The following is a 27,522-nucleotide window of genomic DNA, read 5'->3' as shown; positions in this document are numbered from 1 at the left end:
ACATCCAGTACCAAAACAATGAGTAATTTGTAAATATTTGGCATATTACATCCTGCTTAATAAATTCAAAGGCTTAAACATGACAGCATATTGTAATGTAGTAACATAATATTGCAAATTTGCAGGGCCAGATTCAACCCAAGCATAAGTAAACCCAACATTGATTCCAGTATACATACTTCATACTGAATAAATACATACTTGGCTGAACACATCCTAACCCAACTACATATTCAATGAAAAAAAATTGTGCTGCTTCTAGTTATTTTATGTAGTCATGTAATAAACGTATTTTTTCATGCATATTTACATCTGTGTTCTGGCAATAAGAACAGTATACATTTAAATGCAAGACAAGGTCTCTGAAGGTCTGGCAAGCATGATGCTTTAGTCAGCATAAATTAACAGAACCACAGGCAAGACATTCATTCAAAAAGTCACAGCAACTTTGGGGTGAGGGGAAAGTAGTAGAGTGAAAGATAAGGCTTTGCCAGTATAGCCAAATAACAATGGCAAGTACACACTGGTTAAGTTACCTCTGAGAGATGGGCAGGATAACTGCACATCATCTGTGGCACAGGGGAGGCAAGTTAGTACTGATTTCTTGATTCAGTCCATCAAATTGCTGGACCAATCACCCACCAGTGCCTAAAGCACAGTTGTCTGTCCATCTTACACTTATTCAGGGAGTGAAAGTGAGCATGCAGGATTAAATTCCTAATTTTGAGAGTCCTATTTGCAAGATTTTATCATATGCCTTTACAGAGAGGTGAAAGTTTTCACCTATTAGAACTCATCTATGGCACTTCCACTGGGAGAGGCTGGACACCGTTTTCTTCTCCTCACTTATAGAATGCCCAGTGAGATTGCAGCCAGAGAATTCCCGTGGAAGGACCACAGATCTGACATAGTGCAGGGCAGCCCCTGTGATTCCACATTATAAATAGAGAAGCATAGATAAATAATAGACACAACAATTCCTGATCTTGTCCCAAAAAATGGGTCAATTTTCTCTTCAAAATTGTAAGTTTCCTCTAATAACAAAGATCCTCAATCACAAGCAAACATGGAAGAAATGATCCACTGCTTTTTTGGTATCCAACTGCCCAGCTTTGGCCACATAGTAAGGGATAATGGAGGCAGAAGGGGAAGCAGGGAAGCGTGGAAAGAAGGTTCACTAATCCTGTCCAGAGAAAAAGTGTTTCATGTCACTCAACACCATCTCCACAGAGCAGGTATGGGAGAAGCACTGACAGCCTCTAAAAGGAATCGCATCCAGTTGTCCTCCAGCAGGAAGAGGCTGGCTTTGATATGAAGCTTACAGGGAGGGTGAGATGAAAGCATGGGGAAGGGATCTCTGGGCTCCATGAAGGATTTTGCCTTCATCTGCTTTGTGAGGAGAGGGAGGAGGAATGCATTAACAGTCCTGACTGCTCTCAGCTAGCCTGTCCTTTCTGACCCCTTCACCAGGCAGTTCTCTATCCCTCATTGCCTGCCTTTCAGAACTTAAACTTGCTCTCCCTGCTGCCAAAAGTAAAGACAGAAATAACATCTGGGTTTAAAGCAGTTTCAACAGAAGGGAAAGCTGAGGAGGCAGACTGATGATTCTTGCCACGTGACACAGTGTGCATCACAGCACGCCAGCAGAGTAGTACATTTTGCAAACATTTGTACAGCATTGTCCTGTTTTTCTTTAGATGATATTTAGTAGAGCTCATTTAATCACCAGGCTGCTTGGATTGGATTTTCAGCAGTACAAGCAGTAAACAAGCATAGACAAAGAGGTGAAACATCTCCCAAAGACTATGGAGCAGTCACCTGAGACATCAACAAAGTTAAATAAGAATGTACTTAAATTGGATAGCAAACGTCTGTAAGCAGAGTCACCTTCTCCAATGTAAAAATTAACAGGCACACAAAATCGATGTAATTTACATCCCACTAACAAGAGAATCTGAAATGATGGAGAAAGAGGCTCTTCACATCATATACACCAGTGATGAGAAATTGTAATGCTTAACTTGAAGAAACATTACCAAAGAGCAACAGTTCCTTACAGAGCACATGTGATTGCTCATCCCTGCACCAAACCAGAGTATTGCAAGGTTCAGGGTATACAGCTGTGACCAAGGGACTAAATCCTCCTCCCAGAAGACTCTTGAGTCATGCTTTTAAAACATGTAGGTGTTCAGGGTTACAGATGGGCACAAGGTATTCTGAGCTGTCTCAGAGGTTTATGCAGGACTTTTACTGCAGCATGCAGTCTGCTTGCTGCCATTCCACCTTGAACAGCAGCAGCAATATGTCTCTCTCAGACTGCTATCCTCCTCTTCTGGGCACTGAGCATCCTTTTAAAGAATTCTCTCTTCAGAAAGCAAGCAAACAATGGCAATTTCTGATGCTGAATGACTACACAGAGCAGCCCCTCACCCATCAGTACAGAATAAATGCAGAGGTTCAGCTGCTGCTTTGCTTCAACTGTATTTCAACATTGTGTTTTCCCCTTTTGGTGGATTAAAGATGGAAGGTTTTACAGAAGGAAGACATGCCTGTTAATGTAATGTAAACAACAAATAATAACAGAAAAGAGAAAAAAGACTGATTTATTGAAGGTTATTCACTTCTATAAAGTAAATAACGGAACTTTCAATTTAAGTGGACATTTTTACTGCCAAATAAATCTCCTTTTGCAGATATGAGAGGAGAGGCTTGCACGTAGCACATTAAAAAAAAAAAGCAAGTTCGAGAAATTCAGATAATGCAAGTGAAAATACAGAGCCAGACTTGATTTATCCCACCATAGGACTGTTTATATAATCACCTACCATTGAATAATGATGATATACAGTAAGATATAGCAGAAATAAACAAATTGCTTTTGAGTAAACAAACAAAAAAATAGCCAGAGGCCTATCAGCAAGCCTTCACATCATGCAGAATTCCCAAGGAGCTGATATCTTCTTTGCCCAGGTAAAGACTTTTGAAGTAAGCCCCCACATTTAGGCACTACTCCTATTTTTATGTTTTTAAATACCCTGTCCTGAAACTTTTGAGTGCCCAGCAGTTCCCTTGCCATTTTTAGCACTGGATCAGTACTTTGCCTTTGCAAATTCTCATGGAAATGGGTCTAAGGACTGATCTGGACACACACATCCAGACACAGAGTTCATATATGCTCAGTATTGGTTACTACTTGCCCCATTGTAGCTGCTGTCCCACTAATGGCCAAATCATTGCTACTGAACAGTAAATGCTGTAAGTGCAAATGCATGTAAGAATGATTTTTGCAATTGCATATTGCCTCAATCAGGCTGTGTGCTTGGACTCATCCAGTTTCTAGTGAAGATCACAGTAACCTGAGTTTCTTATCATTCCTGAGGGATGTTCAGGCCAAAAACTTAAGTTCTCTCCTTAGTATTCTTTGTTGAATTCTGCACTGACATTCTTACACAGTACTGCATAGTAATCATACAATTTCTGAAAGCTATGTGGATTCTTTCAGTAACCCATAGCAAGGGAATTTGAAATCTACCCTCCTGAATTGTCATCAGATCCACCCTATATATCTTTTTCCAATGGAACAAATCTTATGTCTTTTTTCTCATTTTCCACAGTCAAAGTACAGTCAACACTCTCTGGAGCAACACAGAATATATGGGTACACCTACACCACAGGAACTTGGGAGTGATTTGGAAAGTTTTACATCTGTGAAATAATTGAATTCACACATCAGTGAGTTTTATCTCAAAGGATGGCCACACAAACTGCTTGAGCATGATTCCTAAGTGATGAGATAGTACTGCACTTATTAGATTTCCATCCGAACTGACAGACAGTCCTGACAATTATATGAAATGTGATCTATCCCTCAGACTTGGAGTGAATTTCAACAGGTCACAATTTTAAAACCCCCAAACTTGAATTTGCAGGAAAGAGAATTGCAAATCTAAAAACTTACTGAAGGAACAAAACAGGAGAAGACAATCATGGAAGAGAGTAAGAGAGAGGAAATACCTCCTGGAGGTTTTTTATGTTTGTTTTAGTGATTTAATTATTTTTTCTTTCAGTCAAAATCCACCACCGAGGCTTCTATTTGCTTCCTTAAAAATTAGTATTCCTTTCCTTAACAGTAAGATCTAAGATTATTCATTATCCAGGTACAAATACAACACATCTTTCAAAATGTATAGTAGCTTTTTTTATTCTTCATTGATTTTTTTTTTCAAGAGTTCTCTCTCTTTTGTGACTGCACACAACAAACTGTACATGTTGCTATAGCCAAATGAAGTGGATTGAGAACTTCTCTCTAGACCAGGAGCAGGCTTTGAAGTCACAGAGTCAGCATGATGAAATTAAAATGCAATAGGACATGAGTTCACTGAGTTCACGCACTAGTGAAAATCTGTTTTAAGATTTGAAACTGAAGTTAAAAGCACAATAAAGATACAAATTCCTGCTAATCTGAAACTTTCTCTTTCTCACCTTGTCATAAAAGCCCTTTGTGCCTGTAACCACAGTCCCTTATCTTTCCTATGGACTCTGCCAAAAGGAAACTGACACCTCATCAGAAGATATCTGGGGAGAATGGTACTACTTGAATCCTGCCTCTATCTTCAGAATGATACTTTAGTCTTCAAGGGATGGCAAAGGATTTCTACCAGCAGATGGATCAGCAGAAAATGTAACTGAGCAGCTCATAAACAACATGTCCTGCTCATAACAAGCTAGCTGGCTTTCTGTTTCATGTTCTTGCTTTTAAGAAGTCAGCTGTAACTGCTTCTTTATCTAATACCTATGAATTTTATTTTCCTAGCTGCTGCCTTAGAATTAGAACTGATTTCAGTAAACAATGTAAATGAAGATGGGTTTGCCCTTCACAACCAATCTGTTTCTGCCATGGCAGTTTCTTAAAGTTGCTTAATTTTATGTTATTAAAAGCTGCCTACCCCATTTAGCAGAAAATTAGCACTACCTACTCTGGTCAGAGTAGGTAAAGTAAGTCACTGCTGAATGGAAGAGAGATGACTCCACTGAGCTACCTCGTGGTAGAAACCTACAATGCATGTAGGACTTTGCAGGGTAAGACTTAGCAGCCTCTGATTATGCTGCACTAAAAGATACCCTGCTGCAGTAGAAACATACATGTGGCCATTTATTTCCTGCTTCCTTATTCTTTACTTATATTACACTTTTTCAAGTGTTCAAATAGTACTTCTGTAAAACACATTTTACACTTAAAAAATTTTGCTCCGTGATTGGCTTTAACTACTCATTGCACGCAACTTATTCTTGAGCTCCTTCACTGTTTTTTGATTCAAGGCAAACAGTCCAGCAAGAGACCATGTATTGTTGAATAAAGGATAATGCAAAATGAATGACAGACAATTATGTTCTTTATTCAGGAATATCTTTTATTTCACATGGCACAGCCATTAATACATAATGTTTTCTTAAATACTTAAATGATAAATAAGACAGAGTTAGCAAACCACTTAAGCATGTGCTTACCTTTAAGCCTGTGGAAAGTCTTTCAAATGTTAACTGGAGTGGTCACATGCCTGGAGTTAAGCATGCCTAGCTTCACTGGTTTCAGAGCCAAAATCTGTTTGCATTGTATTTTAGGAACAGCAAAGGACAGAGAACAAAAGGAACAGTTATTCAGAATTTGGACAAATAGCTGTAAATACATTTTTGGTGCTATTAAGCCAACTTTGGCTCTGCTCAGAATGCACTGACTGAAAACACAGTCCTAATAATCACAGCTGAAAAACACAGACCATGGACGTTTATTGATTTAGACAAGATCACTCCTCACAGGAGAGAGTGCCTCTAGTTTTACAGACCTTTTAATTCCCTGTACACCATCCCCTTCCCTTTTACAAATCTCCTGCTGTGAAACTCTAATGCACTCTTGAGAACTGGAAATCAAGGAACTAACCCCATAAATTGTCCATCAGCCAAAAGAGGAAGCAAATCCCAGGACCAAGGAGTTCAGTTGTCATCCATGTTATGGTTTTGCTCTGGGTATAAAGCAACAGTCACCACATACACCTGGAAATCAAAATGCTATTGAAATGCAGATAATAACTATAGATTGCTGTTGTTTTTATTGTATTACACTTTAGTCACATCTCCCCCCAAAAAACGTGAGTACCTCATATCTATCGTGTCCACTGGCCAGAAATATCATTTCTTATTTTAACTAAATCCAACATTCCATGCAAATGGAAATAGTTTCTGCAGTACAGAAAGTCCTTACAGAAAATACTGAACTGATTAGTATTATGGAAAAGTGGAACTAATTACTATAGTGATACAACAAAAGTAACAAAGCTAGAAATCAATGTCATCCAATCCTTATGAAAACTTTCACACATCGGCTTGGTTGCTATTCAGAAACTCACCAAAAGAGCTAATTTAGCCCCTAAAAATGAAGTTTGCTAGCACAAAACTTACCTAGCAGTCAAGCCTCATGTGAGCCCGAGGCAGAGACCTTTCACTGGCCCTTTGCTCCACGGTAAATTTCACCTTTGGAAAAAAGAGGCCATAGGCTTGTCTGAACAACATGTGCTCCTTTTTTGAAGGAACACTGTCAAGGCTGCAGGGCCAACTCATTAACCTATCCCCCAGCAGTCCCATCTGGATGGTCTTATCTGTAGGAATTCAGTTCTTCATTTATTTTTTCAACCACCATTTGTGACAGAGTTTCTTAAAAAGCAGACTCATGACTTATTATTAGCACATGGTAGGTCAGCACTCAGGTTTATATGCTGTTAACCAGCATCCTAACATTCTGTGTTTAAAATCTCCAAAGGGATTTTGAATAGGCTGTAAAAGTAGGAGGTTGAATTCTTGAAGGTAAAAGCTTATGATGGGACTACTGTCGAAGCAAATCATATTTTGCTCTGATGATCTATGAAAATTGCTTTGCAAAGACATACAGCTCATGCACATGAATTTCTGACAATTCCCTTTTTATAAGTGCTTTGATGACCAGCCTGTAATACTTCAGTTGTGCCACTTAGGGAACAATGAAAACATAAGCAAGCATTAAACTTTGAAAAAATACAGCCCATCCTGAAAAGGTAAAAAGAGAGAAGCTGGGGTCAGGAGAGAGAAGAAGTATATACCCAGAAGAATACATACTTAGTAAAGCATACACAGAACATTTCCTGCAGGCTATCACTAAATACTCCCATTCTTGTCAGGGCCAAAACTCCAAGCACAGAAATGGGACCTGTAGAACCTTGATGGGAATCCTGGGAAAATAAGATTCCATTTTCTAACTAGGATGTCTATTTGATCCTCCCCACTCATCGCTTCCCAGTGGAAACACTCACCAAGTACTTGCATCCCATATTGTTTACACTGTGTGTGCACAGCTGACCACCACACCTCAGGAAATTATTCCTAGTGGAGTAAAAATATGGAATCATCTCCAGAAAAGATTATCCACTTGCTTGCTTTCATCTTGCACAGAGCACTGAAAAGTCTGGAAAGAGATAAATGTCTGTTATATGGGGATTTACACATTTCATCCAGACAATTGACTTAAATTTCAAGCATGAAGCCAGAATTAATCATTTATCAAATTAATCTTCATGATGTATTCAATGTCTAACCATAATACTTTCAATTGCTTTCACAGTCCGCAGAGCACTGGGCAGGAAGAGAACACCTGTTAAGAATCAAGAAATAAAAAACAGGTATGCAGTAGGTTGAAGTTACAAACACTGGCCCCAATCCTGCAAACGCTTGGCATGCAGTGAGCACCAGTATGAATGAAGCTATAGCTGGTCACCTTTGTGATCTGATCTTTTTCTACCTGACTTAAGCAAAGATCATCTTCTTAGTTCATTGAGAGGCATGGAAAAGGATTAAGCACTCAGCAATTCACTATTTCTATCTTCCCAATGAAACAAAGGAGCAAGTGAAGTTAATGTGATTACCACATTAACCTAAATGGTTAGGATATCCAGCAGCTTCCTATCACCACGAGTGCCTTGGTGTTTAATCATCACTGAGAAACATTTATTTGGATTGTCACTTTTTGTAATGCTCCTATCAAAAGCAAATATTTTTTTAAAAATAGTAATAATGATAGATCAGACATCTCTCCAGCTTCAGATAAGAAATTGCTTTTTAAAGCAAGAGAACATTTCCAGGCAGCTAATAGTCTTATTTTCTTTTCTGAATGAAAGAAAACAGTTATTCAAGTAATACTCTGATTTCAGGAGCATTAGTTAAAGTTCTAAGACCTCTGTTATAAACTAAAGACTTGATAGCATCCTTTCAATATCTAACGGGGAGTGACAGGACAGACAGGGACAGACTCTTTAGCAGAATCTGTGGTGACAGAACAAGGGGAAATGGCTTCAAGCTTAAAGAGGCTATATTTAGGTTAGATATAAGGAAAAAATCTTTTACAAGTGAAAGTGGTGAGGCACTGGAACAGGTTGCCCAGAGAAGAGGTTGATGTCCTGTCCCTGGAGACTTTCAAGGCAAGGCTGGATCAGGCCATGAGCAACCTGATCAAGCTGTGCACGTTCCTGCTCATTGCAAGGGAGTTGGACTAGATGATCTTTAAAGGTCCCTTCCAGCTCTAGGATTCTATGATTCTATAAATAAACATCTCTAAAACTGAATTTGGCATTTGCCAGTCAAAGTTCTACATCTTAGCTTTGTCAACTAAGCATTGTCAATACGCTTTCTTTTTGCTAAACTGATGCACAAATAGTAGGCAAAATACTCAAAACTCTATATGGAGTTTAGAATACAAATCCTGGCAGTAAAATCTATACCACTAAAACTCTTAAGCGTATTTTCAGTTTTTCCTGTTTTGTAAATGAGCATTGACAATATTAAATTTGTTTTGCCTTTCCAGATTTCCTATATGTTCCATGCAATATTATTTTTACTCAATCTTTTCAAGGTCAGATTGGATGGGCCCTGGGCAGCCTGGTCTAGTATTAAATGGGCTGGTTGGTGGCCCTGAATGTGGAAGGGGGGTTGGAGATTCATGATCCTTGAGGTCCCTTCCAACCCTGGCTATTCTGTGATTCTCTGATTTTCAGTTTAACTGTCAACAAAGGGGGAAAGCTCTTAATTCTTAAAGGCAAGGGGTCCCATCTCTACCTTTCTAAGTGTAGAAGAGTAGACCTATAAATCAGTTTTTTTCTCAGACTATTATCATTGTACATCTTAGCTATATCAATACTACATACAGGGGGAAAAAATACCCTTTAGATCTCTAATTAAACCACCATCTCCTTGCTTCCTATAGCTCTACCCTTTGATTTGATTATCTCTTCCAAAATCCTCTTCCTTGGGAAGAGGAAAGTAAAAGGTGGGATGTTCCATCCAACCTCTATCAGCAGACACAGAAGAGGGTTGCTGGGTTATATCCCAACTCAAATGTCAAGAGAGATGATTATTCGGTCTGGGTTTATTTGTTTGTTTTTAATAATGCCTTGACACAACAGAATCCTGACCAAAGAGGCTTCGCAGCATTTCTGTAATCAAGTTATTCAGTTAACAAACTAGGAGGCAACTCATCATTGGTATCATTCTAAGAGTTGAGAACTCCACATTCATCCATCTGGAGTAACAAAATCATTTCTATACCAGATTTAAAAGATTAGTAATGATCAATTATAAGATAATGTTTTAATTACTCAAATGAATGAGATGCTCACATTCAAAAAATCATTCTTGTATGGACTGTTTAAACCCTGCTTAGACATGACATTTCAATTTCAGTTCAGTAAGCCCAAGTACAGATCACTAACATGTGTGAAAGACAGAAACTGCTGAGGGATTGAACCTGTAAATTCACATTTCTACATTTTTTAATTCCCTAGTGCTGGTTCTGGATTACTTTCGATAAAACAATTAAAAAGAGAAAGTAATGATGTCAGAGTGAAAATTCAGAAATCTGGGTAGCAGAAAAACTTAACTCTATTTTGTCCATTTATACTTGAGAATAGATTTTATTTCAGATGGAAAGAATACGTTTGATCTGTACTAATTATTAGAAATTTGAAAAGCAGCAAGAAGTACAAGCTGGGCTACGGCAAGATACATATGCAAAGCTCCTTTGGCCTGACTGTTGCTTTCTTTTCTGAACTGCCGTTTCACTAAGTGGCAAGCAGCAGAGGTCAGAGGCCAAACGAAAAGGATAAGCGTCAATAGGAGACCCTGTGGTGCGATACAAGTGCATAGTGGTATATTGTCCACAGCCCATGAAGAACTTGTCAACAGCTCAGTGAGAATCCTTCAAAAGAGCGTCTACTGTTTCATTGCATCCCACTCCCTGGAGGCAGTGGCAGATACCCAGGGACACAGCAGCTATATAAGCATGATGGCTCTCCAGGAGTTCTGCTGTCTTCTGGTATTTATTTATCAGCATACAGATTATAAGCAGAAGTGTTCCAAATAACTGAACAATGATATTCAAACAAGGACTGCTAGAAACAGGTTAAAAATGAATTTTGTCTTAGAAAGCTAGACCTGAAGAATAAATACAAATATTTGTTAAATTGAACAAAGCTATTACGGCCCTACAGAATCTTCTTGTGCTATCCCAGTGTCCAGTCTTTCATTCTCCTGTGAAACCTGAACTTACATAAGCAGCACATCAGGCTTTGATGAATAAGAATTTCCTACAAAGGAAATAACAAAGACATAGTGTCCTTCTTAGGAAAAATTAATTATCAAGTTGTCCTCTGAAAGGCAACCTCTCTAGTAGGCAAGCTCTCATTTAATTAGTTCTAATTACTGAAGTATCGAGGACAGCATCTACTGTTAAATGATACCGGCCAGATTTTTCAGTCCTTGTACAGAATTAACAGAATTCTGCACAGAACAAAAGAAAATTTGGTCCACGATTAAGATGCACCTTTGCATTCTTAGAATAATTAGTTAAAAAATGCACAGTACACAAACATATTGCCTTGGCTTCATACAGCTCCTAGAACAACTGAGTAAGAGCCCACAAAAGGTCTTTTAGGCCTAGCATCATACAAGTAATAAATCATCATCCCTATCCTACTTTAAGAAGGAACCGGGACATAAAGTGAAGAATGCTGAATTGTGTCTGTAACAGTGCAGAAAATGAAGAGGCTCATCAGCAAAAGAGATCAGAAGAAATTAAACAGCCTCTATTTGCTGGATGAAGCACATCATAAAGTGTTTGTGGATGAACATGAAGATCCATTTATTCATACAGAAACAAGAGGATTAATCAGAAAGTGAAAATTTGAAGGAAAAGAAAGAAAAAAAGCAACATTTTGTTCTCTTGGTAGTGATTTTTAAAAAAGCCGGAACTTGTGCTTCAGCACAATGGGTAAGGGATTCATCTGGAGTTGCAAAGCAGATTTTGATGACTCTCCCTTTGTTCTTAGTGAATTCAAATGTTATGGTTTTTCTGTTTTACCTCTCCACTCTCCCTTAATCATCATTTTAAACTAATAAAATATGCATGTAATGAAGATGGCCTTATGGATCCTCAGTTGTTTTGATACTGGTACTTTACTCATCTCAGAGCTCTAAAGATGAAAACCATGTTGAAAAGACTAGACATCACTATAAAACAGTAAAAAGATAAACAACATCCTTCCCTTCAGTGGTACCACGTGACTCTGAATAAATTATGTGAAAACTGATTTAGATGCTCATGCCCCGAACTTATTCCTCCTTTGATAAGAAAACATGCAAACATAATGATCTGGAGAAGAAAATGAAATTCCCAGGAATGGATCAAATTCAGAATAAAAACAAAGGGGTTCTTCAAAAGCTAATCTCACAGAAGTCTGCATACAACATGATACTCTCTCAAGGTGCAGATTTCTCTACCTGGCTGCTTAAGTATGCTTTCCTGTGCAGAGTGCAACAATGCAGAACATTTTTTTTTTAATTCAGTTAAAAGGTAACAAATTATCTTAAATCACAAAAGGAGAGAAACAAGATATCAGACCATTAAATTAGAAGTGGTAGGAATCAGATGAAAATCAGACAAACAGAGAGATGTCACTGATTATTGGCTATTAGAAGTATTTATTTTATGGAAAACTAGCATTATGTCAGTCATTTCTGAATAGACATCTGCAGATTCCCAAAGCATCCTCCCAATTAAGGGAAGTGAACTTTATTGGTAAACTGACCTGAAAATGAAGCCAACTGCCAAGATCATTCCAAGGGGCATCACCTTGTTGAAACAGGAGCTGGCAGTCCCCTTCCTGCTTTCTCTATAGCCAGAAGAGTATCAGCTGCCCCTTGGGATCTGCAGACCCTCCTACTGCGAGCCTCCCCACACCCACCACCTTCCATTCTGCTGTCAGCTGGACAAACCATGCCACCTTCCCGTAGAATTTGCCTGCAGAAAGGACCCCTTACTTTATACCACCAACTTAAAAAGGAAAACATACCCCATTGAAGGTGGCCTCTTGTGGAGTCTGAGCTGTAACTTTTGATACAGCTTGGGAGGGGAAACAGCCTAAGAATGACAAAAGAGAATTTATGTCAGGCCAAGAATACATTTTGAACAACACTGTGGCTATGTGCATGAGGAATTATGTTTAAGGTGCATACTTATCTTCATTACTATAAATTATTTATTTCTTCCTTTCTCTGTGAAGATGGTGAAGGGTCTGGAGGGCAAGGCTTGTGGGAAGTGGCTGAGCTCCCTTGGTGTGTTCAGCGCAGAGCAGAGGATGCTGAGGAGCATCCTGCAGCTCCTCACAGGGAGCAGAGGGCAGCGTTGAGCTCTGCTCTGTGTGACAGGGCCTGAGGGATGGCATGGAGCTGTGCCAGGGGAGGGGCAGCTGAGGGTGAGGGACAGGGTCTGCACCAGAGGGCAGTGGGCACTTAAGAACCAGCAGACATTACGTGTCTTTCAGCCTGGTTCTTCAGGCATCTGTTGATTAAGCAGCAATTCTAGAACTCTCTTGAACCAAGATCTACAAGATAAAACCCACAGTTTACTGCCTCTTCCACAGTTTCCAAAAGGTCACAAGAGCTTTTATAAAATCTGATGATATATCTGGTTTCCAGATTAGCTTCTTCCCAGAAAGTTTTCTGCAGAGCAATCCCAGTTTCTGAAACTGTCTAAAAGATTTCCATAGGCATATTTTGCATTCTAGAGATATTAGGTCAAGTACATTATTGATTCTCTTCTGGTTGGTCACTTAAGTCCAGGGTAAAAAAAAAAAAAAAAAAAAAAAAGCAAGATATAATTTGGAAAGCAAGCAAGTCTGATATTTATGAATTAGAAACACATATATTTAACATGCTCAAATTGTCTTCCATTGGATCTATGGAAAACTTATGGATATATAAAATGCCTGCAGACTGATATCTCAGTGGCTTATGAAGCTTCTGTTGATTCCATGTACAGATTGTTCAGGAAGTAACCACCAAATATCGAGCATACATCATACTAAAAACTGGTTACTTGGGCAAATGTATGAGTCTAGAAAAGATAGTTGTTTATTGTGCTCTGTTGTTTATATGAGACTACAAAGAGGAAACTCAGAATAACTTTTTCTTTTAATAAAAGACCATTCTCTCACATAGGGGCTCTAAAATGTACGTACACCTAAATTTCTCTGTCCTGGGTCATACTGATGATTTTAAACTCACCTTCAAATGTTAGAAATATTTTATTCCTTATTTTAATTTAACTAGTGTATTTATTGGTAAAAAAAACATGGATAAATAAATAAAACAATAAAAATGTACTAAGGCATTTCTCAAATAACAAAATATGACTAAAAAATCATATATTGCTTTTATTGTTTCAGAGATGAAACTGCATACACACGATGTAAAAAATATATTAAGTAATCCAGTGTAATCTGGATAATTATTTTAAATGCCTACTCCAAACCCCTGAATGTGTCAGCCTACAAGTCTACTTCCTCTGTTTTTCAATCTGCAAGATCTGCAAGTAATTTAGTCTTGTTTTCACAGAGCGCAAAGACATTCCATTTGTTTACACTAGAGACAAATTTTACTCAATTGACGCAATTCCATTGATTAAATAATGGCTTTCTTCCTCACTTTAGGCAATTTCAGCCTTATATCATGACATAAAAGAGGTAAGTGATTGTCATCTGTGTTCATAATATGTGACGGGCAGATTATCAGCTATGAGCCTTATTGCCTAATGACAAGACCTTTTCAGGGACTGATTTAAGTCTGAATGCTCATAACTTGTTCTGAAAACTAGGCAGATGATTAAATAAGTCAACAAAGGGTCAACTATAGGCCAACTACAGGTGATTTAACTGGAGAAACCTCTATGAAATAAAGCAGATATAATTTGTCCAACTTACGCATTAAAAACACTGCCAAGGACCAGCTTCTGTTTTTCTGCCACCTTCATGATAACATCTCCTTAAAAAGAGTCTTGAATATATCAGTATTGAATGCATTGGGGAAAAAAAAAGGTATTTTTTAAAGGGAAAACATGCAAGGACCTCCATATTCTTCCTCAGCATGGAGTTTCATCTTACAGGGAATAAAACACAAAATTAGCTGTTGTATTTGGAAGAAAATAACCCCCCTGGCAACCCTAGTAAAAAGAGTATCACTGGAATGCCTTTCACAGAAATAGCAGCATTTGCCCTAATGTGCTTCCATATGGCAAATCATGATAGCTTGACTTCTTCACCCATCCACAGACACTCCAGAACACTAACAGGTGAGATGGGTTTGGGGGGAGTCCTAAGCTTTTGGGGGAGTGGAGTGGTGGGTGCTGATGTCTGCTGTCTGGTGACAGCAATAGAACTCAAGGGAAGCTGTGTAAGAGGAGGGTCAGGAGGGGGTTGGGGAAAGGTTCTGCATCAGAGGGCAGCGGGCACAGCCCTGAGCTGCCAGAGCTCAAGGAACATTTGAACACACCTCAGAAATACGGTCTGATTCTTGGGTGGAGCCAGGACTTAGATGCAATGATTCTTATGGGTCCATTCCAAATTGGGATATTCTGTGATCCTAAGCTGTCAGCCACAGTGTGCAAGCCCAAGGCCAGTCCCGTGTCTTGGCCCTCTGGTGATCTCCGTGGAGAGGCAGGGAAGTCCTGACACGGGAGTGGGGCTGAGCAGAGCTTTCACAGCGATACTGCTATCCTGTGCATCACCTCTAAGACTACCAGACACGGCTCTTTCAGTCTTATATCAGTGAAGTACCAGTGACATCTAGTGGACAGCTTTTCTGTAGTACTGTTTCTAACGGGGCAAAAAGATGCTTCTTCAATTTCTTTGAGGGAGGCTACAGTGCAAGAACAGCAAATTTAAAAGGGAGCTTTAAGGATTTCCAAGTCCATCCACCTCTACAGTGCAGAATTGACTGTACCTAAGTCTTTCCTAACAGACTCTCTCATAAACATTTCAAAACCTTTACATGATGGAGCCACAGCTGTGCCAGCCACACTTTTTTCAGAGTGCCTCAGCAACAGCTTAGACTGTGAGACTACATTGAGTTGCACTTCATGCAGTGTTATTCATACCTATATGCAGCTATAAGTGTCCTTTCATGTCTAGGCTGAATTTCTTGCTACGCCACAGAACACTTTTTCCTCCCTACATTTTTCTCCTGCCCGTGAGAAGTGTGGAGAACAGAGTGCTTACACCTCACATACAGTTATCTGGGTGAGCAATGGCAGCATGATGTACATATATTCTGAATCAGTTTGCCTACCTAACAAGTTCCCTTTGCAACACATGCAACTACAGTTTCTTAGAAGTGCATGCTTTATCCAAAACTAAGTAAGATAAGTAAGATGGCACAGATGAAAAAGAGAAAAAGAAAAAAAAGAAAAAAAAAAGACATCCCTGGAAACAGAACAAGCCAATCTGCAATATCTTGTTCCAAAGAGAAAAACACAAATCTACATTACTCAATCTCACGTTCAGAAATAGCTTCAAAAAACAGCCCACTAAAAGCACACAGTTCACTCTGAAGATTCTAGCTCCAAAAGCTAAGATTTAGAAGAGATGCATGCAACAGTAGCAGGGATCTTTACAGCAGAAAATACAAGGCAGCTGCAGCTCTAAGTGTAACTTACCTGCATTTGCCTGTATCCTGCTAATCCTTTCCTAAATAACACTGCTCAAATGATATTTCATTTCTTAAACCATGGTACGGACTTGTTAGATTTCAGCAGTAATTCCAAACACTAAAAACATCTAAAAGCTATAAAAACAACAGTAATTTATTTTCTGAATAAGATTCTACATAAGCACTTTATAGACACTCCTGAAACTTGCTTGAAAAACACAAAGCTTTTCTTAGCCAGTGTGCAGAGCCTGGCGGCTGAGGCTGCTGTGTGTGCTTCACACCACGCAGCAACATCTGCTAGCAGTTAATTTGCAAAATGGGAGACTGTCACCACAAAATGTAGACCTTTTAAAATAAACACAAGAAAAATATTACCAAGCAAAAATAAAAGTGCATAATAAATATAAGTGGGTGGTAGCTGCATGCTCTGCATGCTGGTATAGAGGATTTTATCGGGGATCAAACAAATCACCGCACTGAAATTGCAAACCACAGTTTCACTTTCAAGAGACTGCTGTTGTCAGGCTGAGATCTGGACTTCTCTTATCCCCATCCTTGCTGTTTTATCCTGTAAAATTGTCGTAAGTACTATTTACTTCCATAAAATGGTAACATTAAAAATATAAACCTCAAGATCCAAATTTCCAAAGCACTCCGTCAGCAAGAAAGGCTCAATCTCTCTTTCGTATGAGCTCTAGCTATAGACAAGCAGATAAATACGGTCTCAATATTAGATGAAATATGCCTTAAAAGCAAAGTCAGATCTTACTTACTAATCTTCAGTGGAAGGGTTGTTCTCTGACAGACAAAATAACTTGTATTAAATAATGGGGACTGGAGAAAAAAACAAAGCTTTTCCTTATGACTTCATACTTCTGAATATGAACCAAAAAAAGAATACATCTGCAATTTTGAAAAGGAAAAAAAAAACCCAACATAGCAAATAATTCATTTTAAAATGTAGGGCAAAAATTCCAATGGTCCAGGTAGTACCAATAGGCAAAGGTTGTATTGTGAGCCTCTCTAAATGAGGTTGAGTAGATGTTATGTTTGGAAATGTATTGAAAGAAATAATCAACTGTTGTATGTTCTAAAGTCAGGACTCACAAGCTCCACATTCCTCTGCTGTTTGCATTTAACTGGGAATCACATTGGCAAAATGAACTTTTCAGCTACCACTATCACTGTGAGGATGGGAAGTCCCATACTGCTTTTGTCTCAAAGTTTGGTGCTCTTAGAGATCTTTGCACAAGTTTCAAGAAAAACTGTTGTGACATCCTTAGTCATGAGAACATATTGACTCATACAGCCAAGCTCTAACAGCCAAGATTGTTGATTGTTGTTGATTGATCACATGAGAATCTACATCATGTATTTTTAAGGTGAAGGGTTTCAATATTCTTTTTGCAAAATGAATGCAGGGAAAGCCATTTTCATGGCTCCAGTGCCTGAATGCTACTCTCAGCAATGAAGGTTTTCTCTTGGCTATGGGCAGAACTTTCAGGTACTCCCAGCTACTCGCAGATCACAGAATCTCAGAATGGCCAGGGTTGGAAGGGACCTCAAGGATAATGAATCTCCAACCCCCCTGCCACATGCAGGGCCACCAACCTCCCCATTTAATGCTAGACCAGGCTGCCCAGGGCCCCACCCAATCTGGCCTTGAACACCTCCAGGGACAGGGCATCCACAACCTCTCTGGGCAGCCTGTTCCAGTACCTCACCACTCTCTCTGTAAAGAATTTCCCCCTGACATCCAACCTAAATCTCCCCTCCCTCAACTTAAAACCATTTCCCCTCGTCCTGCAGTTATCTACCCTTTCAAAGAGTTGATTCCCCTCCTGTTAGTAGGCTCCCTTTAGGTACTGAAATGTTGCAATGAGGTCACCCCGCAGCCTTCTTTTCTTCAGGCTGAACAAGCCCAGCTCCCTCAGCCTGTCTTCATAGGGGAGGTGCTCCAGTCCCCTGATCATCAGATGTTCACCCAATTCTGAGTCAAGCCTCAGAGAGGGAGCTGATGGAATAATAAAAACAAAATGAGACATTCATTTGCTGAGGGCTATCCATCCTGGCCCCCGAGCAAGGCTGAGCTAACCCCAAAGGTGCAAGCTCCACATGAGTCTCTTCTGTAGATGAAGGAGGCATTTCATAGGCACTTGAGGGGAGTGCCCTGCCTCAGGAGATTTCTGGCTCATAGAATCTGCCAGGAACTGCAGGAAATGGTATTCCATGAAACAAAAAGCTGACTTTTGCAGGCAATTGGAAGTACTGCAGCTGATAATACACAGGTCAGATATCAGAGGAGGTCTGGTGCCAGAAGAGTGATATATGGCTGGCATGAAATGGCTTGGGGTGTCACCATCACCTTCTATCTGAAGATATCAAAGACAGTCAGACACAAACAGATAACAACCACTCACACTTGGAGATGCAGGAATTCCAGAGCTTCCAAATATTTCTATCTCCAAGTCCAATGAATTAACCCTTGCAGAACCTGTAAGCATGCAAGCATATTTGGTTACTCACAAGCTATAAATAAGAAAACAGAAGAATAAGATCCTGACAAGCATTTTAATGTGTGCTTAGTGACCAGTTTTGCTGTTAGGTTTGATGAGGTTTACTAGTGTAGGTAGACCTAGCAACACATTCCCTTTTGCCATAGGGAGTCCTAACAAACCCTGTGCCTCAAGGCTGTGTCTCAGTACCTCACAAAGCTCCTGATTAGCCAAGCCTGAGTTAACCACATTAAAGCTATACTGCTTCCCTGCTTCTGCTCCTTCGTTGTCACGATTGTATCTACTTGCCCATCCCCATGTTTGCTCTTATGTTAGGTGAGGTCAGAGCATGACATTCCCTCAGGCCCCTCAATACTTGAAATGTTTACATACAGGAATAACTCTCTGCCTTCCAACCAAGCTGAATTAGAGCTCACTTGACTGAGCCTCTTGTGTTTATTTCAAAGCAGTGATTTTTAAACCAAAGCTGTCCATATGTGAACCATGCTGTGATTTGGCTGTGATTTTGCCCATAATCCATAGGAACCATAGCCTGGGAATAGCACATAATTTAACTATTTTACTAGAAGTTCTCACTGTCCTTTTATTATTACAACATAAAGTTGATGATTCAGCCAGACATATAACTTTAACAGTCTGATTGTAATTGTCTAAGGGGCTGGACTCTTTCAGATTAAGTGTAGGCATCTCACATCCATACAGAGAACTGGGAGTCTTCTCACTATGGTAAAAGCAGATCCCTGGTGGTTTATCCAACTTACAAGCTTTACAGCTCCAGATCTCTATATCCCTGTTCTGCATTGCTTCTCCATAAACTGCACTGCTACATATTTTCGTAGTTAGAAATTGTCTTGCACATTTCTCCTCAATCATTCCATGTAAGCAATTCTCCCAAGAAGTATTAAAAATGCTATATTTACATAGCCTGTTTTGAAACTGGGAGGTAACTACGAAGACATACAAAAGTCAGCGCAGCTTTTGCTCATATACTTGATTTGTTGTTCAGACTCCAGAACTTTTTTGTGTCTGTCATAGGGTATCTGTCATCAGTTCTCTTCAGAAGCCCAGCAGGGTATCCTGAACAATACCAGGCTCATAGTACAGAAGAAGGTTCCTTTCTTCCCAAGGTTTTAGTGGCAAAGTCTCAAACAACATAAAGAAACACTATATGTCAAAGCCCCAGACAAGGGGAGAAAGAAAACAAAAAGCAAACAGAAAACAGCTTTTCCACCCACCCATTTTTGCTACGAGTCCAAACTCTCCCTGAGTTATGGCAAGCACCCTGGAAAATATAAGAATTTTCCAAATTAGAAGATCATATGTCCAGACCAAAATTCCTTTCTAAAAAAAAGCATAGGAAGTCCCCTTGCATTCATTGTCTACTCCATCAAAAACAAGAAATGATTGCTTACCCTTTTCCCTAGGATCCTATGGGATGAAAGAAGAGGGAGCAGCCTGAAAGAGGACTGCATGGGACTGAGCCCTGGACACTACCTGTAGGTCTGTTCTACAAGCAGCTGCTCCAGGATCACTTACATCCTGTTGGTACCCAGCTGTTTTGATTGAGGAACATCATATTAATCTGTGGGCTCCTAATCCTTTCACACAAAGGACCACCTTCTACAGTTTTTCAAATTATTTTCACATTCTTTGTTTAGATCTTGGAGGAAAGAATCCACAGATCTTATCTCAACCTTGGCTTGTAATGACCTTGTTGCTGAATTCCATCACTGCTTTTTGAATCACATTATTAGAAATAACACTAGGAATTATGAGATTATTTTAGGCTCCCAGATACATTTTACGTTGACTAATTTATTCTGATTTCCCCTTCGTGAATGTTTGATGTAATATATGAGACCAAGGGTTTATAAGAGTCTAAAGATATCAAGTTTTAACCTAATCACTATTGTTAGAGATCTCATGGAAACTCAGACTGACGTGCAGCTGGGTATTGCTAATACCTGACCCCAAACCTGAGATGGTACACTAGAAGTGCTAGTGAAGTATCTGGTCAGTAGCTTTGTGAAAGGAAAGTTAATGAACTAGTACTATATGTACTCTGCTATGCATGTAAGCCATATCTGGCTGCCACGTGTGCCCAGAAGCAGTTCTTTCTCAGAGCATGCTGAAAAGCTCTGTCACCACAAGTCAGGCGCACCCTTGATATTTTTCATAAGGCTCCAAAGGAAATTAATGTTGGTCCTTCAAGATTATAGCTTTTGTATGATAAAAAAAAAAAAAACCAAACCCTACACCAGCTGCATCATATGGAAAACAGAAACAGATCAGAACAGGGACAGGTAACATAATCCATATGCAACTGATAATTCAAACACGGGTCTTGATGTTCAGCATTTGACAAAATGATTGAGAAGGACAGGGTTCCCCCCCTTAAAACATCCCAAATCAGTGAGAGAAATGAAAACAACTCAAAAATGTGCAGCCTGATTGGGACAGAAGGTGAACTGTAAAAAGGGAACAATTATTATTGAACATCCTTAACCAGGTAACAAAGCTTTCATGGATCAGAACTGAGTCACAAGCCAGAGCCCATAACATTGTTGGTTAATAGGACACAAACAACATCACTAGTGTAGATATAGAGATCTAGCACGGACCAAGAATGCAAGAGCTTGGCAAACAAGGTAGATAAAGATGTATCATCACCTCTTGTTTACAGCAGGAGAACTAACACAGAACATTCTGATAGTGACTTGCCCAGCACCCTTCAGGTTTCCCAAGGTCCAGAAAAAGAGTCCAGACTTCCTGAGTTGAAAACCAGTGTTTCATTTTTTAAAAGTTCACTCTTCTCCATTGACAATTATAGCACACAGAAAATTGGTTCCTGCATCTTACATATGCAGTGTTATTGTGGAAACCTTCATGTTCCCTTCCCCAGCTTGTTTGGTTGTCTAAAAGGCCAGACTAATCAACTCCCAGTTTGGGCTGCTCCCTGTGCTACTCCCAGTAGAGAAAGAGAGGTGGACAGACAGAGGAGGAGTGCAGTCAACATGTCAACATTTCTTTGTTACAGTGAAACAGAAGGAGTAGTTGCTGAGGTTCTGGTTTTTAGGCAATGTAGAATCTGTCTCACCTGTCAGAGTGCCAGCTCCCCATAGCACAGCCCTGGCTCTGCAGTGAAGTTACACATGCTGACTTTTTTTGTTTAAAGTAAAAAGCAACACATAGGACTTAAATACCAAATTGAAAGTTTATCCATTACAAGTGCTTCACTGAGTCAAGGCCTAATCTAAAACCTGGAACTTTGCAGTGCGTGCAGTGAAGCCCCTAGTTATCTCAGTGGGGTTTACACTGGAACATAAGCAACAATCTGCAAGTATCAAAATGGTTTCCGTGTAGCACCAAGCTGAGCTTCTGAATACACAGCAGATATACAACAGCAAGACATGCTCTATCCTTGCGAGGACTGTCAACTTTATCCACAGGATCAAAAGGCACTCAGCTAATAAGATGACTAAATGCTTAAAAAAATGACTCAATGAGACAGGGAGAGAAAAATCTTGGAGGTGACTCCTGTGGTGTCATCAATATAAAATTGGAATGAAGCAGCAGTGAGTCAAAACCAGGACATACTCAACAATGCATGTAAGGGTTATTTCTTGAAATGTTGCACATGAGACTGGGGAGAGGACCAAGGTGAACTCCTCAGACAGCATTTTGAGTGAATCATCCCTTCTCCCTTTTAGATCTGTATTTATTTGCAGGCTCTTTTTGTGAAATAAGGCAAGGCTGGCTATATAGAGACAGACTCCTTTGTGGGAATGGAGAAGTCATGCTTGTAGTGAAATCTTGTGCTCAAAATTCTGCACCAGATTATTCAATAATTATCTATGTCAGTAACTTGTAAATGCATTCCTTAGATCTCAACTCAACTGTTACAAATGTTAGTAGAGCTGTACAGAATTTGTCATTATCTACACAAAAATTCCTCTTAAGGATCCATCATTTTCTCTGTATTCTAATTTGCTATGTTTTAGCAAATCTCCAAAGTCTCATCAGCAGAATTCTTCTTTTAACCCTGTTTCATATCAAAGGAAGTTCTACCTTCATTAACACACAACTTATCCTGGAAAGAATGAAGATTTACAACATTTCATCTGCCTGAGAAGGAAATATTCTACCAACACAGCTCAGCATGCCAGTAACAAGTAACTGAAAGAAATTGTCACATGACACGGGACTCAATCACAGAAAAGATCCCATGCTTTGCTGAATTCAGAAATCTTAGCAATCTATTCGTTGCATGGCTGAAAATCTTCACCAATACTAAAGAAAGGCCTCAAACTGGGTTTTGGCTATTTCGGAAAACATGCTACAGCAACATCTATGGCAGACACACAGCTGGTTTCATGCATAGGAGTCAGACACCAGAATTTAAATCCTCAGACCTCTGATCCTGACTATTCTCTGTCACCAGGAGCACTTCAGCTTGAATCTTTTCCCAGATGCAAGACCCAAGTCACCCAATTTGGTAATGAAGAGATTGGGGCAAACAATTTTTTCTGTCACAAGTTGCTGATCTGCTGCATAGGAAGCTCCATGGTGGCAAAGAAAAGTTTCTTTCTCTTCCCCATTCTCTTTTCTGAGCACATCCATGTCTTTGCGAGTGGGAAAGGGAAGAGCAGCACCTCATTGTGTCCATTTTCCTTTCCTCTCCCTGCTGGCCATGCGCTGGCTGTGTGCTTCCCATGTGGTCAGTTTCATGTGATGGGAAGTCCAGGGATCCTGCTTGTCACCCGCTCCACCCAATCTGTTTTCTTTTCTGTGGGAATTAGCCCCCACATTAAAGACATGTCAGGGTTTTCACTGGGATAGAGTTAATTTCCTTCACTGAGGCTTGTATGATGTTGTGTTTTGGATTTTTTTTTAATGAAAACAGTGCTGATAACACACCAACCTTTCAATTATTGCAGAGCAGCAGCTTTTCTCTAGGACGTTCCAGCTTCTCATGCTGCTCTGCCTGTGAGGAGCTGGGGGTGCACAAGAAGAGGGAGGGGATACGGCCAGGACAGCTGACTCCAAAGGGATATTTCATAACAGATCATGCCTTGCTCAGCAATGAAAGCTGGGAGAAAGAAGGAGGAAAGGGAACTTTCAGACAGATGGCATTTGTTTTTCCCAAGAAACCTGTACACGTGACAAGCTCTGCTTCCTGAGAAGTGGTCTAACATCTGCCTGCCAATGGGAAGTGGTGAATTCCTTCTTTTCTTATATACACAGCTTTCACTTTACCTAGTAAACACTCTTTATTTCAATCCATGAGTTCTCACACTTTTACATTCTTATCTCTCCTTCAATTCCACCTGCAGAGAATGAGCAAGCAGAGTAGCACAAAGTAATCATAACTCCATATCCACACTTTTGCAATGTCCTAATTTTTTTTCAAATAATCTAATGATTTTTTTTCTTTTAAATTAAGGCTCTCTCTTAGACAAAATGATTTTTTTTTTTTTAAGTCCAAATGAAAAACCTTTTGAACCTTCTGACAACTTCAGAAAAAGAATCTTGATCCAGACTAGTGAGAATGCAATTCAGACTCCAGAATTCAAACTAGCAACAATTCATCAGATTTATGCCTGACCTGACACATGCTTTCCTAGCTCATAAATGCATGACATGCATCATCTAAGAATAAAGTCTTCCACCTCAAAGAGGAAAAGGAAATACATACAAATAAAGATCTGCATGGGAATAGTTCTGTTCCTCCCTGCTTAGCAGTCTGAAAATGCTGCCTCAACATTACTGTTTTCTCAACTTTAGCTGCACTCTGACCTTAGATGACCCAGACTGCTATGAATCTAGCCACTGTATATTTGATACAGAATGCTAAACAAGTGGTGTCATTTTTAGGCAGTGCTAAATCCAGTCTGACCTAGATAGAAAAGCCTTTACATCCCATTATTAATCCCTTTGGTTCCATCCAAGCACTGAAGCTTGTAAGCAAATAGTGCACAGACTGTAAAAAAGCAGACAAACAGAGTTTCACAGAATCCTGAAAACTCTGACTTCAGGAGATCAATCCAAGTAACACCAGTCTCCATATTATCAAGAGGCACATTTTTCTGTATTGCCCAAATGCTTTCAGGCCATCCTGACAGCAAATAGATTTTTCTCTCTCCTCAGGGTTTATTTCTTTAGGACCAAACTGGAGCAACAATATTTTCATTACCTCTTCTCAGTCTTCTAAAAACGTACATTTTGCATGAATGGTGCAAGAATTTTAAGAAGTGTTACCATTTTAAAATATTTTGCTTCAAACTGACATTCCACTCAGCATTTTTTTCCCTTAAAAGCACGATTCTCAGCCACAGCCACTTCATCAGCACAGAAGTAGTTGACTTTCCCACAGTCTCTCCAACGGTCAGACAACAAACCTGGACCAAGATGGTTCAATTTCATTGGAGTCAGCACCTACTGAGCAATGTGGTTTAGGTTTCTTTTAAGCATTCAAGAGCGTTTTTCATAATGCCAGATGGCCTTGCAATCAAAACCTTCACATTTGGCAATCCATCTCCAAGTTCCATGCTGTTGGTGTACATGTTTGAATTTGAATGCACAATACAGAAGCCACTTCAGATTTTCTCAAAAAATAAAACAGATTGCCTCTGTAGTAACAAATTATCCAATTGCATTAACTGTCCTCTGGCTTCCACATGCTTTTCCAAATATTATGTGAAGAAAAGAGGAAGAGAAAAAAGAAAGAAAAAATTCTTTCACTGAAGAAATTGTTCCTTAATTACAAACAGGACACCCTTAAGCCAAGAACTGAAAAGAAGGGCAATCTATACGACCTTTCCTTATAATTTTGCTTTGAAATACGGGGTAGGCAGAACCAATTGATGTGAACAGATTTAGTAAGATAAACACCAACGGCAATTTTTTTATACTTAACAACACTAGGTCTTCTCTAGGACAAAGAATAGGAATGGGAAAACTTGTTATGTATTCTTGCAAAACGTAGTATGTATTTAAAAAGAAAATATTTGCTTATCAGTCGTGGCTGTATAACATCAACCATACGGTAGCTACACGATATTTTAACCTTACCCCTAAGCTACAAGGAAATTGAGTAGATAGTTGGTTTTCTAGTGTCTTAAAAGTAACTAAACATGAAAGGTCAGACTTATGGAGAACAGTAGATAAGCTGTCCAACAAGGCCAGCAGAGATGAGGAAACATGCTCATGTGCAATGGATATCCTGATCTTTGCACAGAAATATGCCATAAATGTAACATTTACCAATGGTTTAAAGAATCCCATGTGAATAAGTAGTGGAATTTACACAGGAAAGAAAATAATATGAGAGACTTATTCAGAGAGGAAAGAGATGACTGTGTTAACCCGCTAAGACCAGTTCTCATTCACCCAAGAGTGTTGAGGGAACTGGTGGAGGCGATAGCCAAGCCGCTCGCCATTATCTATCAGCACTCTTTGTTGACTGGTGAGGTCCCAGAAGACTGGAGGCTTGCCAACGTGATTCCTATTTACAAGAAGGGTTGTAAGGAGGATCCTGGGAACTACAGGCCTGTTAGCCTAACCTCGGTGCCAGGAAAGGTTATGGAGTGGATCGTCTTGAGGGAGATCACGTGGCATGTGCGGGACAACCGGGGGATCAAGCCTAGCCAGCATGGGTTCACGAAGGGCAGGTCTTGCTTGACCAACCTGATCTCCTTCTATGATCTAGTGACCCATCTGGTAGACAAGGGAAAGGCTGTTGATGTAATCTACCTCAACTCCAGCAAGACCTTTGACACTGTCTCCCACAGTATTCTCCTGCAGAAGCTGACAGCCCGTAGCTTGGACGGGTACGCTCATGGCTGGATTAGGAACTGGCTGGAAGGCCGGGCCCAGAGAGTGGTGGTGAATGGAGCTAAACCCAGCTGGAGACCTGTCACGAGTGGTGTTCCCCAGGGATCAGTGTTGGGGCCTGTCCTCTTCAATATCTTCATTAATGACCTAGATGAGGGCACTGAGTGCACCCTCAGTAAGTTTGCAGATGACACCAAGTTGGCTGGAAGGTCGATCTGCCTGAGGGTAGCAAGGCCCTACAGAGGGATCTGGACAAGCTGGATAGCTGGGCTGAAACCAATGGGATGAGGTTCAACAAGGCCAAATGCCAGGTCCTGCACTTTGGCTGCAACAACCCCAGGCAACGCTACAGGCTTGGGGCAGAGCGGCTGGAAGACTGCCTAGAGGAAATGGACCTGGGGGTATTAATTGATACTTGGCTGAACATGAGCCAGCAGTGTGCCGGGGTGGCCAAGAAGGCCAATGGCATCTTGACTGGCATCAGAAACAGTGTTGCCAGCAGGAACAGGGAAGTGATTGTTCCCCTGTACTCAGCTCTGGTGAGGCCACACCTCCAGTACTGTGTCCATTTTTGGGCCCCTTGATGCAAGAAAGACATTGAGGCCCTGGAGCGGGTTCAAAGAAGGGCGACAAAGCTGGTGAGGGGTCTGGAGCACAGGCCTTATGAGCAGCAGCTGAAGGAGCTGGGATTGTTCAGTCTGGAGAAGAGGAGGCTCAGGGGAGACTTATTGCTCTCTATAACTACCTGAAGGTAGGTTGTAGCGAGCTGGGGGTCAGCCTCTTCTCTCATGTAACTGGTGATAGGACTAGAGGGAACGGCTTCAGGCTGCACCAGGGGAGATTTAGGCTGGATATTAGGAAATACTACTTCTCTGAAAGGGTGGTCAGGCACTGGAATGGGCTGCCCAGGGAGGTGGTGGAGTCACCGACCCTGGAGGTGTTCAAGGAACGTTCAGACTTTGTGTTGAGGGACGTGGTTTAGTGAGTACTATTGGTGGTAGGTGGATGGTTGGACTGGATGATCTTGAAGATCTTTTCCAACCTTGGTGATTCTGTGATTCTGTTTTAATTAACTTCATGTTCAACTACCATAGTTACCAGGCTTATGACAGTGCA

This window comes from Phasianus colchicus, chromosome 2, assembly GCF_987193195.1.
Source record: "Phasianus colchicus chromosome 2, bPhaCol1.hap1.1, whole genome shotgun sequence".
NCBI classification, from domain to species: Eukaryota; Metazoa; Chordata; class Aves; order Galliformes; family Phasianidae; genus Phasianus; species Phasianus colchicus.
The sequence above is the reverse complement of the archived record's forward strand: the minus strand, read 5'-3'. Positions refer to the sequence as shown.